General features: G+C 44.2%; 1 protein-coding gene across 3 annotated transcripts in view; it reads left to right on the top strand.

Annotated features, from left to right (window-relative positions):
* The first annotated feature begins 760 nt into the window (after nucleotides 1-760).
* The window catches only part of LOC131241130 (protein transport protein SEC24 A-like), a 42,429-nt gene continuing 32,570 nt past the window's right edge, over nucleotides 761-10,619 (top strand). The window contains exons 1-2 of one of the 3 annotated variants that reach the window (XM_058239805.1): nucleotides 761-841; nucleotides 2,267-2,319. The gene's annotated coding sequence lies outside the window, so the exon portion shown is untranslated. Of the gene's footprint in view, nucleotides 842-929; nucleotides 1,018-2,266; nucleotides 2,320-10,619 lie in introns of those variants that run through there. The other 2 variants (XM_058239803.1, XM_058239804.1) reach the window with 2 other exon arrangements.

Raw genomic sequence — 10,619 nt, 5'->3', positions numbered from 1 at the left:
AATGTATTTGAGACATCAACAATGGTTTTACAAATATTTTATCAAACATCTTCTAAGCAAGTTAAAAATCAAGAAAAAAAGGTGTTGGTTTCATATACCTACCTTCCTTGCTACCAGATATGCTTCCTTGAGTCATTTCATCGAATACTTGGTGAACAACATCGATATCAAAGTAACCATGTCACCGAACTAGCTCGATCTAAGTTCAATATGAGCCGAGCCGAGGTGGGGTCAGCTCGAACTCATTTTTGGGCTAAAAAAATCAGCTCGACTCGGCTCGAACTCGGCTTCAAACCAAGTCGCGTCGACCGAGCTAAACGAGCTAGCTCGGTTCGTGTACACCCTGATCACCAACAGGTAAGGTACATCAACTTGCGGTACCTTACCATATTTCCCGCCATCATGCTACTTGTGTAGGAAATCACTACCATTCAAGAGGTATGCTCCACCATGAAGATCATTTAGTACAAAAATCAGACGGATACGATCATCAGGTGCGCCATGCTGTTGGAATCGACGGACAACCGACGGCTCGACTCAACACAATCTCGGATCATCTAGTTAGCGCATCGTTGTGATTTTCAACTAAAATGATCGTCATTTTGGGGCCTATCTTCTTCATGGTACTGATTTCGTAAAAATTTTCCAAGCGGTCAGTAAAGATGGCGCGGTACCACAGTCGGCCTGTAGGTGATATTTCTCAAGTAGAGGAGCCGGCCCCCTTCTTTTCTTGATTTTAATAAAATGTCCACTGATAGGTGTGTGTCTGTATCTCTCTCTCGATTCCGTCCCTCGTTTCTTTGCCAATTCCATCTCTCTCTGACTCAGCTATTGGTGCCAGGTACTCTCTCTCTCTCTCTTGGCGTATCTTCCTTCATCCTCCCTCCCTCTCTCTCTCTCATGGCTTCCTCTCTTTGTGATTGGGGTTTTTGTGCATACGGTCTTACGTACGGTGGGACCCCTCAGATCTTCGCTTGGCCATGATGAGCTAGCGATCCAGATCGTCGATTTGATGAGGTTAGGAATTGCTGCATCCAGATCTTTGGTTGGGTGATTGGGCGGGGGGATCGTGATGTGGTGATTTGGTTCATAGATCCGATTGTGTATGGAAAAGGTGGCCCATCGATTCAGACTGGTGATCTGATGAGCCGCACCATGGTTTCGAGGAATTTTACAATATAAAGTTAGGAAGGTTGCACAGTTCGGTTCGTGTCTTCAGTCTCTGTAGGCCGGTGCTGGGGTTCTGTACTCCAAACTACTGATATGGCTAGTCGTCACTGTCGGTCGCTTCCTTGACCCTTGCTGTGTGATTCTGGGGGAAAAATCTTTTTTTTTTTTTTTAATTTGCAGATTTTGATTGTGGCCATTGGACGATCCTCGCCTTTTGGTTGATGCAGTTCTATCCCTTGTGATTATAAAGCTACTACTGCTTAGCTCAACTTGTTCTAACCGTCCACTCTCTGGCCACTAATGCAACCACCGTAGGGGATGCAACCTCAGGCCACATTTAGAAAAGCTCTAAGATCAGTGGCTGGGATCATCTGTTTTGGTTGATTTTTGGGTCCCCATTCTAGCATGTGGAGCCCTTGATTGACAGATGTCGCCCATTAAATCTCATCGATGGGACAATCTTAACCTCTGCAAGTGTACTGTTGAAAAGAGAAATACAACAACAGTCCACAGTCAAGTGAGGCAGGTTTAGCACTAAAGAGGATGATTTCAGTTGAATACCATGCAGTTGATTTAAAACTAAAACTAGGACCTAAATTCTCATATTTTGTTGCAATTTGTGGCCCTTAGTCTGGATTTGGATTTTGTGGCTGAAAATGAAAAATTGAAACCTATTCAAAGGCGCTGGTAGATTTTGATATCCCAAATGCTGGATTCGTCATTTTGATTCTGTCCTCTGTCTGGCTTCACATGCCGTAATTGCAGGTTACTGAAATTCGAAGGAGCTTGATTTATTTATTTATTTTTATAGAATGTTGATGTCCTGTTTTGTTGGACCTGTTTGAAAATGATCGAACCATTGGGATGATGGACATATGGTCCCTTGACCCCATCCATACAAATGTTAACATCCAGTCCTCACATAGAAATAGCAAAGGCTAGGGTTTTTTTTGGGGAAGCAGGTATTCCTTGTTGTGTGTTAGAAATTGTTACTTATATCCATGTAATGATGAATGCACCGCTTGTTGAATTTAGACTCGGTGATGCTATTGTCAGCTATTATTCTCTAATTTCAATTCGTGGTTTTCATTTTCAGGTTCCGGAAAGAAATTTTTGTGGTTATTAATAAAAAGAGAGAGAGAACTTTGGGTAATGGATGTATACTCCCTTTGCTGCTCTTATATTATACTATTTTATTGAGTTGACACTTACCGTTCTGTTTGGATTCTGAATCAAATTCAATTCAATTCAATTGTGAAAGTGAATAGTTGATTTAGAATTTTCACATTTTAATGTTAAACTGTGGAAGAAGGAAATTAATTGCTGTAGCTGCTTCCAACTTCAGCTTGTTTTCTTTACACAATAGAAGTAGCCGTAAGGCATCCTGCTTCTCTTCAGGATAACTTTTGACTGCAAGTCCTGCTTCTCTTCAGGATAACTTTCGACTGCAAGAAAAAAGGGAAAACAGAAAATAGATAAATGATTACCTCTAGTGGCAGCAGAATAACAGATTTGAAAGCAAAAACTTATAGAGAGTGAATCAAACCTGCCCGATTGTGCTTCAATAAAGATTTCAGAACTGTTCCAGGACCAACCAGTTGCATCTTGGATCTGTATTTTCAGCAGAAACAATCTAAAAGTAAACTTTTTCTATGCAGGAAACTCAAAATTCAGTTGCAGATACCCACTTTTGAAACCCATTCTTCCTCATTCACGGGCAAGAGGTGGTAATAATCAAATTCTCTGAAATTTGGTTATTTTATCATCTTGACCATCAAATGTACAGTGGCTCCACCGCAGAATCCCCTCCTTCATCACCGTCCAAACTTGTGGTCCTACAGAGAAACACATCCCTATCAAATGTGGAAAAATCTAAGAAAACATATGATTGGAAGGGGAAGATACGAAGAGAGAAGTTCGTAGGGATTACGATTTTCATGAGGGTAGCATTTGTGTAAAGAACTCTCTCTCTCTCTCACACATACACACACACACGCACGCACGCACACATGCATACTCCATTGATTCCAACACCTTTTGCCGTTCACGCTGGCAAGTGAGCAACATCGTCTGCCATTGAAGGGTTTGGTGTCAGAGAGACCATTCCTCCATTTCCCCAAATTCAAAGAGAAACAGTGGCAAAAGCTGATGCGGTCCCCCACCTCTAGTGTTATAATGATGGATGAGGCCTGAGGCAAAAACCATCATTCAAGATCCCAAGCCATTGCCTCATCCTCAATCCCGAGGCAGAAACTTCCATTCTAGGTCTAATGGTGGCTTGTCTCCCGGCCCTTCTCGAAAGATGACTCGAGAATCAACGAAGGACCATAGAAGCAACTCTCTAGGAAAAAAAAGATTCCGGTGAGTGTCTCTCTCTCCATCTCGCATAAGGAATTCCAGAAGCATAATCTCCCATGATCACCTCCATTTTCGAAGTGCTTGCCATAGTCTCTCTCTCTCTCTCTCTCTCTCTCTCTCTCTCTCTCTCTCCAGGACGATAATATATCGATGCTACTCCTAGGGAGGAAACAAAGGATGGTAAGCGTCGATCTCGAAAGTCTTCATCATTTAGGGAGTGGCATATTGTCAAGGGTAAAGGGGAAGCAGAGGAATCTTTCGTTTGTTCTCTTGTTCTAGAATAATCTTCTGGAAGAGGTGAGTAGTGGATTAAGTTGAAGAGTACAAAGAAGAAACCTCCTAACTATGCTCGAGGTTTGGCCTAAAATCCTCTCCGATCGTTCCCAGCTCTTCGTGTTAGCAACTTCCTTGAAGATTGGATGGATATCTGGTTTCCTAGGGTTTTCAGCCACTTTGGCTCTGTGAAAGAGGTGATCCTCGTAATTGTATGAGCTTGGGGGAGGAAATAAAAAGGCCATTGCAAGTGCTAATGGTCACAGTTTTGAAGGTAGGAAGATCAAAGTTCCGAAAGCTCATTTTGGCCTTGCATCCAACGGTGTCAAGGAGCATTCTGTGGTAGGTCCCAGACCACATATGAAGTTGACACCATCTCTAGCGTGTGCAATGGCGTCTGGGAAGACTATTCGGGGGTTGGATGTGACCGACAATTGGAGATCTTTCAAGGAGATTGTCCAATCATCTCCCCCCCTAGCCAACAGAGGGAGACCTTTCCTAATCCTGTGGGTAGCCTACCAATAATTGTTGCTTAGGCAGAGCATTGGGCCTAGTTGGAGGTTTCTCCACTAAGACCTGTGGTTGTGGTACATCCCCAGACGATCGATTCTGCCTGGCAAGGCTTGCAATGGAGCTTGGTTGCCAATCTTAAACCAAGTTCATCCCCGTTGGATCTACACAGGTGGCTCAAGTCTACTGCAATTTGGGGGAAGAAGATGAGGTCCCACGCCCATTTTCTCCATTGAAGTGTTGGATTTCCTTGAAGGAGATAGAGAATGTGGACAGAATCATCTTCACCAGCATTGTTCACAAAGATGGCCCGTTCATTTCTTTGGTCAAGTGGTTGAACCATTCCTTGTTTAGCAACTCAATGTTGGTTCGACTGGAAAATATTCCTTTCGAACTATGGTTAGTGGACCGCTAGATGGTGGTAGGCTCATGTTTGGGTGAACTCATTTCCATTGATTTGACTACGGAGAACTAGGAGGATCTCAGTGCCGCTTGTAGGGGAAGTTCTCATCCAAGACAAATTGGGAGGATCTCCATGCCATTCTCGAGGCTACCGGCTTCCATGGCTCTCAAGCTGCATTGAAGATTGTAGGTGAAGATATCTTGGGGGTTCTCCCGCAATGTACTAGATCCAGCGGTATCTACGTGTTCGACTATGATCCTTCCCCTCAACTTGAGTAGTATCCAAGGGTGGATATCATCTACAAGTGGCCCTTTGTCCAAGACAGTTGTATTGGTGCAAGTTAGTGCAAATACTTCTCGATGCATGTTAGAGTTTGCGTATGGTAGTAGGGGACCAGAGGCCAGGACACCTGGCTATTCCCATCGAATTAGAGTAGTCTTTTTTTTTTCATCCATCGTCAGAGTTGTAGGGTACGTGTTGGCTTAATAATGACTCCTTTGAGTCGCGTGAGACCCTAGCCTCTAAGGATCGAATGTGTGGGCCCTTTATTTTGAATTTGAATTCTCCCTCGAGTCCCGCTCTTGCTTCGATTCCCTTTCCCTTTGCAGAAAGAGACATGTATCCTATTGTCTGATTCGACTATGGAGAAATTGCCTTCTATGGTTGTGATGGTATCTAGGAATTGGGTAGGCGTTCCTTTTTCTAGCTCTGTGCTGGTGCCAGCTAAATGTTAGTCTCGTGCTATAATCGAAGCCCTTGAGAGTTTGTTGTTTTCTGGGTAGGATCTCGTTATCGGGCCTCGGTACATGACTCTTTTTCCCAAGGCTCTCGTACTAGTCTTTCTAGCGGAGCAACCGAGGGCCCCATGATCAAGTCCTGTGCAACGTCGAGCTCGACTTATGCTACAATTTTATCGCGGCGGAGGACCATCGAAAGATTCAAGGTAGGCCTTGGATCTTGGTGGGCTTGATTCCTGTATCTCTTTTGATGGGCCGGAGTCCTCTCCTTCTGGTGCTTTAGTTGCTGGTGTGGTCGAGATTCCCCTGAGTGACTCATCTTTGTCTGCTAGCTCGCTTGGAAGTTTCGATTTGGATCTAGCTTTTTATTGTCAATTTGCAGAATCGATAGACTCGGCATTCCTCTCGATGCTATGGGTGGGACCTTTGAGCCTTGAGCATCCCTTGACCACCCATCCCCTTGGCCCGTGTGATTCCTTCCACACCCCCCAAAGCTCAACTTGCCTAAACTGCATCCCCCCGTCAAACCCCTCTCCAACCCCTCATCCTTCTTTGGCCAATCTTTCTTCCCATCTTCTCCTTCATCCATCGTAGTTGCCCCCCTTTCCCAGGTTGACCCCAATCCTACCTCTCTTGCCTTGTTCTCAATCACTAAAGTTCAAAACATCTTAGTCGATTCCGAGTATATGGGTCTTTTGGATAAAAGTGTCAGGCACCTTCAACCACAAGATCTGGATATTCTATCTAACACGGTTTTTGTTCCTCCCGTCCATAGAGTTACCTCGGAGGATATGCTTAGGCCTAACCCCGGGATCACTCTGTCTTCCTCAAGGTGCAATCTTAAAGATAACGGGAACCTAGTATCTATTATCAAAGTTTAACATTGGATTAGAGATGCGATGGGTCATGTGGGTAGATAGTTGGGTATGATCTTCGGTGACAAAGATAGATTACATGGCCCTGTTTCAGCTTGTGGTTGAAAGAGGCTGGCAACAAGATCATTCACTCATCCCTAGGAAGAACGCAAGGAGCTCAAAAGGCTGTAGAGAACTCATTCGTCTGGACTCATTGCTTCAATCTGAACGTAAAACCAACTAGATGCGTGCGAAAAGTAATTGTTGGGGTAGATTAATTTACCAATGAAGCTGTTTTCATCTCATAGAACGTTAGAGGATTGGCTTGCTAGTAGAAACGGTTGCTTGTTTGGGATGTGTGTAAATGATTTAAAGCGAGCGTGATTATTATCCAAGAATCTAAGCTTCAAATGTTCGATTCGAAGATGGTTGATTCCACTTGGGGAAAAAGAAATGTCAAGTGGGTATTTGTGGATGCTCATGGCTCAGCAATGGGGCATCATTGTTATGTGGGATGCTGATGTTTGGGCCTATGAAGATAGAGCTGATGGTCAGTTCTTGGGTGCCTACTTGCCTAACTAGAGACCTTTGCTTTGGGAATCACTTTCACACAATATCAACAGGGGGGGCATCCCGGGTGTATTATAAGCGATTTTAATGTGGTTGGGTTCCCCCATGAGAAGTTGAATGACTAGGTTCCCCCATGAGAAGTTGAATGGCGATCGTATATCGAACGATATGATAGGATTTTCTGACTGGATTCTAAGTCACGACTTTGTTGACCTTCCACTTGCAAGAGCTCGGTTCACTTGGTCTAATGGACGAGAGCCCCTTTCTATGTTTAGAATAAATTGCTTCCTAGTTTCTCCTTCTTGGTAGGAGTGCTTCCTTCTTGTTATTTAGAGATGTCTCCCTCACCCCACCTCTGATCATAGTCCCATTCTATTAGGAGCTGATTTGGAGAATTGGGGTCTGAAACCCTTCCACAAGTAGAAGGTTTCCATGATATGGTGGTCCTCCTTCACTGTCGAGGGCCCACTAGGTGTTCGCCTGCTTCAAAAATTGAAGATGTTGAAGCATAATTTGAAGACATGGAACTGGGAAGTCTACGATCTTCGTCAGTAGGAGATCAACACCTTGTTCTAGCATATTTAGGTCCTTGACTTAGAAGAAGAACGGGCCCCTCTTCCTTTAGATGTCAAAGCTAAAAAAATCCTCTCATCCAAGATACAATAATCTGCTGAAGGAAGACGAAATCAAATGGCGTTAATGGTCTAGGGCTACATGGCTCAAGGAGGAAGACAAAAACTCCAAGTTCTTCCATGGCTTGGTGAGTGTGAGCGCTTGTTCAAACATAATTTGCTCTCTAATGGTGGATGGTCGCAGAATTGAAGACATTGCAGATTTCAGAAGCAACCACATCTACTTCTCTCTTCTATCTGGGAAAGATGTTGTAAGACCAAATCTGGATGACCTTCCTTTCGCTTCATTATCCGTATCTGAAGCGGAGAAATTTCAAAGGACAAGATTTGGGATGCCGTGCAGTAGATGGGTACCTGATCGCCTTCTTTCAAATCTTCTGGGAGGTAATCGAAATTGACTTGAAAGCTTTTTTAGAGTTCTTTTCCTTGGGGTCTTTGCCTTCCGAGTTGGGCCACACCTTAATAACTTTGATTCCGAAGACTGGAGGTGCTGAAAACGTTAAAGATTTCAGGTGTATTATCTTGATCAATAGCCCGTATAAGATCATTGCCAAGATTCTTGCCCAAAGATTTTGTGTCCTTCATCCGAAGTTTATATCCCCTCCCCAAAGTGCTTTCATAGTGGGCTGGCGGATTTTGGACTATGCATTGGTGGCCCACAAGTGTATCGATACTTGTCATCGAGCATGCTCTCTTGTCATAGTTTGCGAGCTAGACTTGGAGAGGTTGTATGACCATGTTGACTAGAAATTTATAGATTACATGCTAGATAGAGTTGGATGTGGGCCTATATAGAGGAATTGGATCCAGGTCTGTATTTGTTCAGCTCGTCTTTCGATCGTCCTTTATGGATTTCCATTCGGTTATTTCCCAGCTTCTAGAGGTCTCAGGCAAGGTGTGAAAATGCCCCTGCATTAATCACCCTTGGTGAGGAGTCTTGAACACAAGACCTCCCGATTTGATACCACTTTGATGCAGGACAATTAACCACTTGCTCTAAAAGCTCGAACTGATATAGCATGGCAAATCAATCCCCTTATCTCGTAGCCCAGGCCCCACATCACATGGGTTAGGTCCTCGACCGAACTCCCCTCGTGGGCTTCACTTCACATGGATTCCGCCTCACACGAGCCACCCGCCTTACACGAGCTGTTTACCTTGAGTGTGCCCCTACATCCCACAGGCCACCCCACTCAAGCCCGATGTGAAAATGCCCTTGTATTATAAACCCTTGTCCAAGGGCTAGGAAGTAGGGTTGTTCCAAGGATTTAAGGTGGAAAACGTCAAGTCTTGAGTATCTCATCTCCAATTTGCGGGCGATACGATTATTTTTTGCTAGGGAAATGATTATATGGTCGATAAACTTTGCAAGATTGTCACTTGCTTGAAGGTGAACATTTCTAAGGGCTTGTTTGGCATCTCTACTCTAATTCAATAAAAGCTTTTTCAATAAGAGCTACTCCAATAAGGTGTTTTTTGTTCTAGTTCTTGTTTTAAATAAGCAAAATTATGTTTTCAAGTCCAAAAAAAGCTCTTATTTGAAATAAGCATATTTGGTAAAACCTTGAAATAAGAGCTTTTTTAAGGGATAGTTGATGTCATTTTTAAAGATTACAACAACTTTATTATAAGAGCAATCCAAATGGTTGTTTTGGTGGATCTCACCATAGATAAACCATGCCCCTAATGACAAAAGAGTGAATGACTACAATTTTCATATTTTAAAACATTTTGGCCATCCATTATCTCATACATTAAATATGGATCAACCATCATATGGAGCTCACCTTTGATGTGGATCATCTATTGTGTGAGCCACACTTTAAAGCGGGCCGTCCATCATACAAGGCCTGTCTTGGATGTGGACCATTCATCATTAGGGGCCTACCTTGATGTAGGTCATCTATCATGTGGGGCCCACCATCATTGCTAATTGTCCTTTGTGGGCCCCTCAATGTCCACTACCCATCACCCATCACGTGGAGTCCACATTTGATGTGTCCATGTGTGGGCCCTACCTTCAAAGTGGATTGTCCATCATGTGGGACCCACTTTTGATATCCACCATTCATCATGTGGGTGCACCTTCAATGTGGATCATCCATTGTGTGGCCCACTTTGGATACGGGTCATCCATCATGCGAGACCTTGAATGCAGACCATCCATTAGGTGGGGCCCACTTGATGTGGACTATCCATTATTAAGGGCCACACTTTGATGTGGGCCATCCATCATGTGAAGCCCACTCCGTCCATTATGTGGTCCCACCTTGATGTGGACCGTTCATTGTGTGGGGCCCCACCTTCAATATGGGTTGATCATTATGTGGGCTCACCTTTGATGTCAACCGACCATCATGTGGGCCCACCTTCAATGACCATCATCTATCATGTGGGCCCCACCTTTGATGTGGACTGACCATCATCCATCATGTGGGTCCCACCTTTGATGTGGACTGCCCATCAAATGGGACCCACTTGATGTGCATGTTCCGTCATGTTGGGCCACACATTGATGCAGGCCATCTATCATGTGGGGCCCTCCTTTGATGTGAACCGTTCGTTATGTAGGCCCACCTTGATGTGGGGCCCCATGTTCTATATGAGTCGTTCATCATGAGAGGATGTCCACCATCCATCATGTGGGTCACACCTTTGTTGTGGATCTGTTATGTGGGGCTCACTTGATGTGGATAGTCCATCATGTGGGACCCACCTTTGATGTCCACCATCCTTCATGTATGTCCCACCTTTGTTGTGGACCATCCAACATGTGGGGCCCAACCTTCAATATGGGTCATTCATCATGTAATCCCACCTTTAATGTCAACCTTCCATCGTGTGGGTCCCACCTTTGATGTAGACCATTCATCAGGTAGGGCTTGCTTGATATGGATCGTCCATCATATGGAGCCACACTTTGATGCAGGCCATCCATCATGTGGGGCTCACCTTTGATGTGACCGTGCATTATGTAGGCCCACCTTCAATATGGGTTGTTCATCATGTGAGCCTACCTCGAAGGGAATGTAAAGAGAAGAGAAGAAGGTAAGATGGGAATTACTTGAAAAGTTTAAGGACAAACTTGTCTAAAAATTAGTCCAAAATGTCT

The sequence above is a fragment of the Magnolia sinica genome, chromosome 3 (genome assembly GCF_029962835.1).
Source record: "Magnolia sinica isolate HGM2019 chromosome 3, MsV1, whole genome shotgun sequence".
NCBI lineage: Eukaryota > Viridiplantae > Streptophyta > Magnoliopsida > Magnoliales > Magnoliaceae > Magnolia > Magnolia sinica.
Note: the sequence above shows the minus strand (reverse complement) of the source record. Positions and strands in the feature narration are given on the sequence as shown.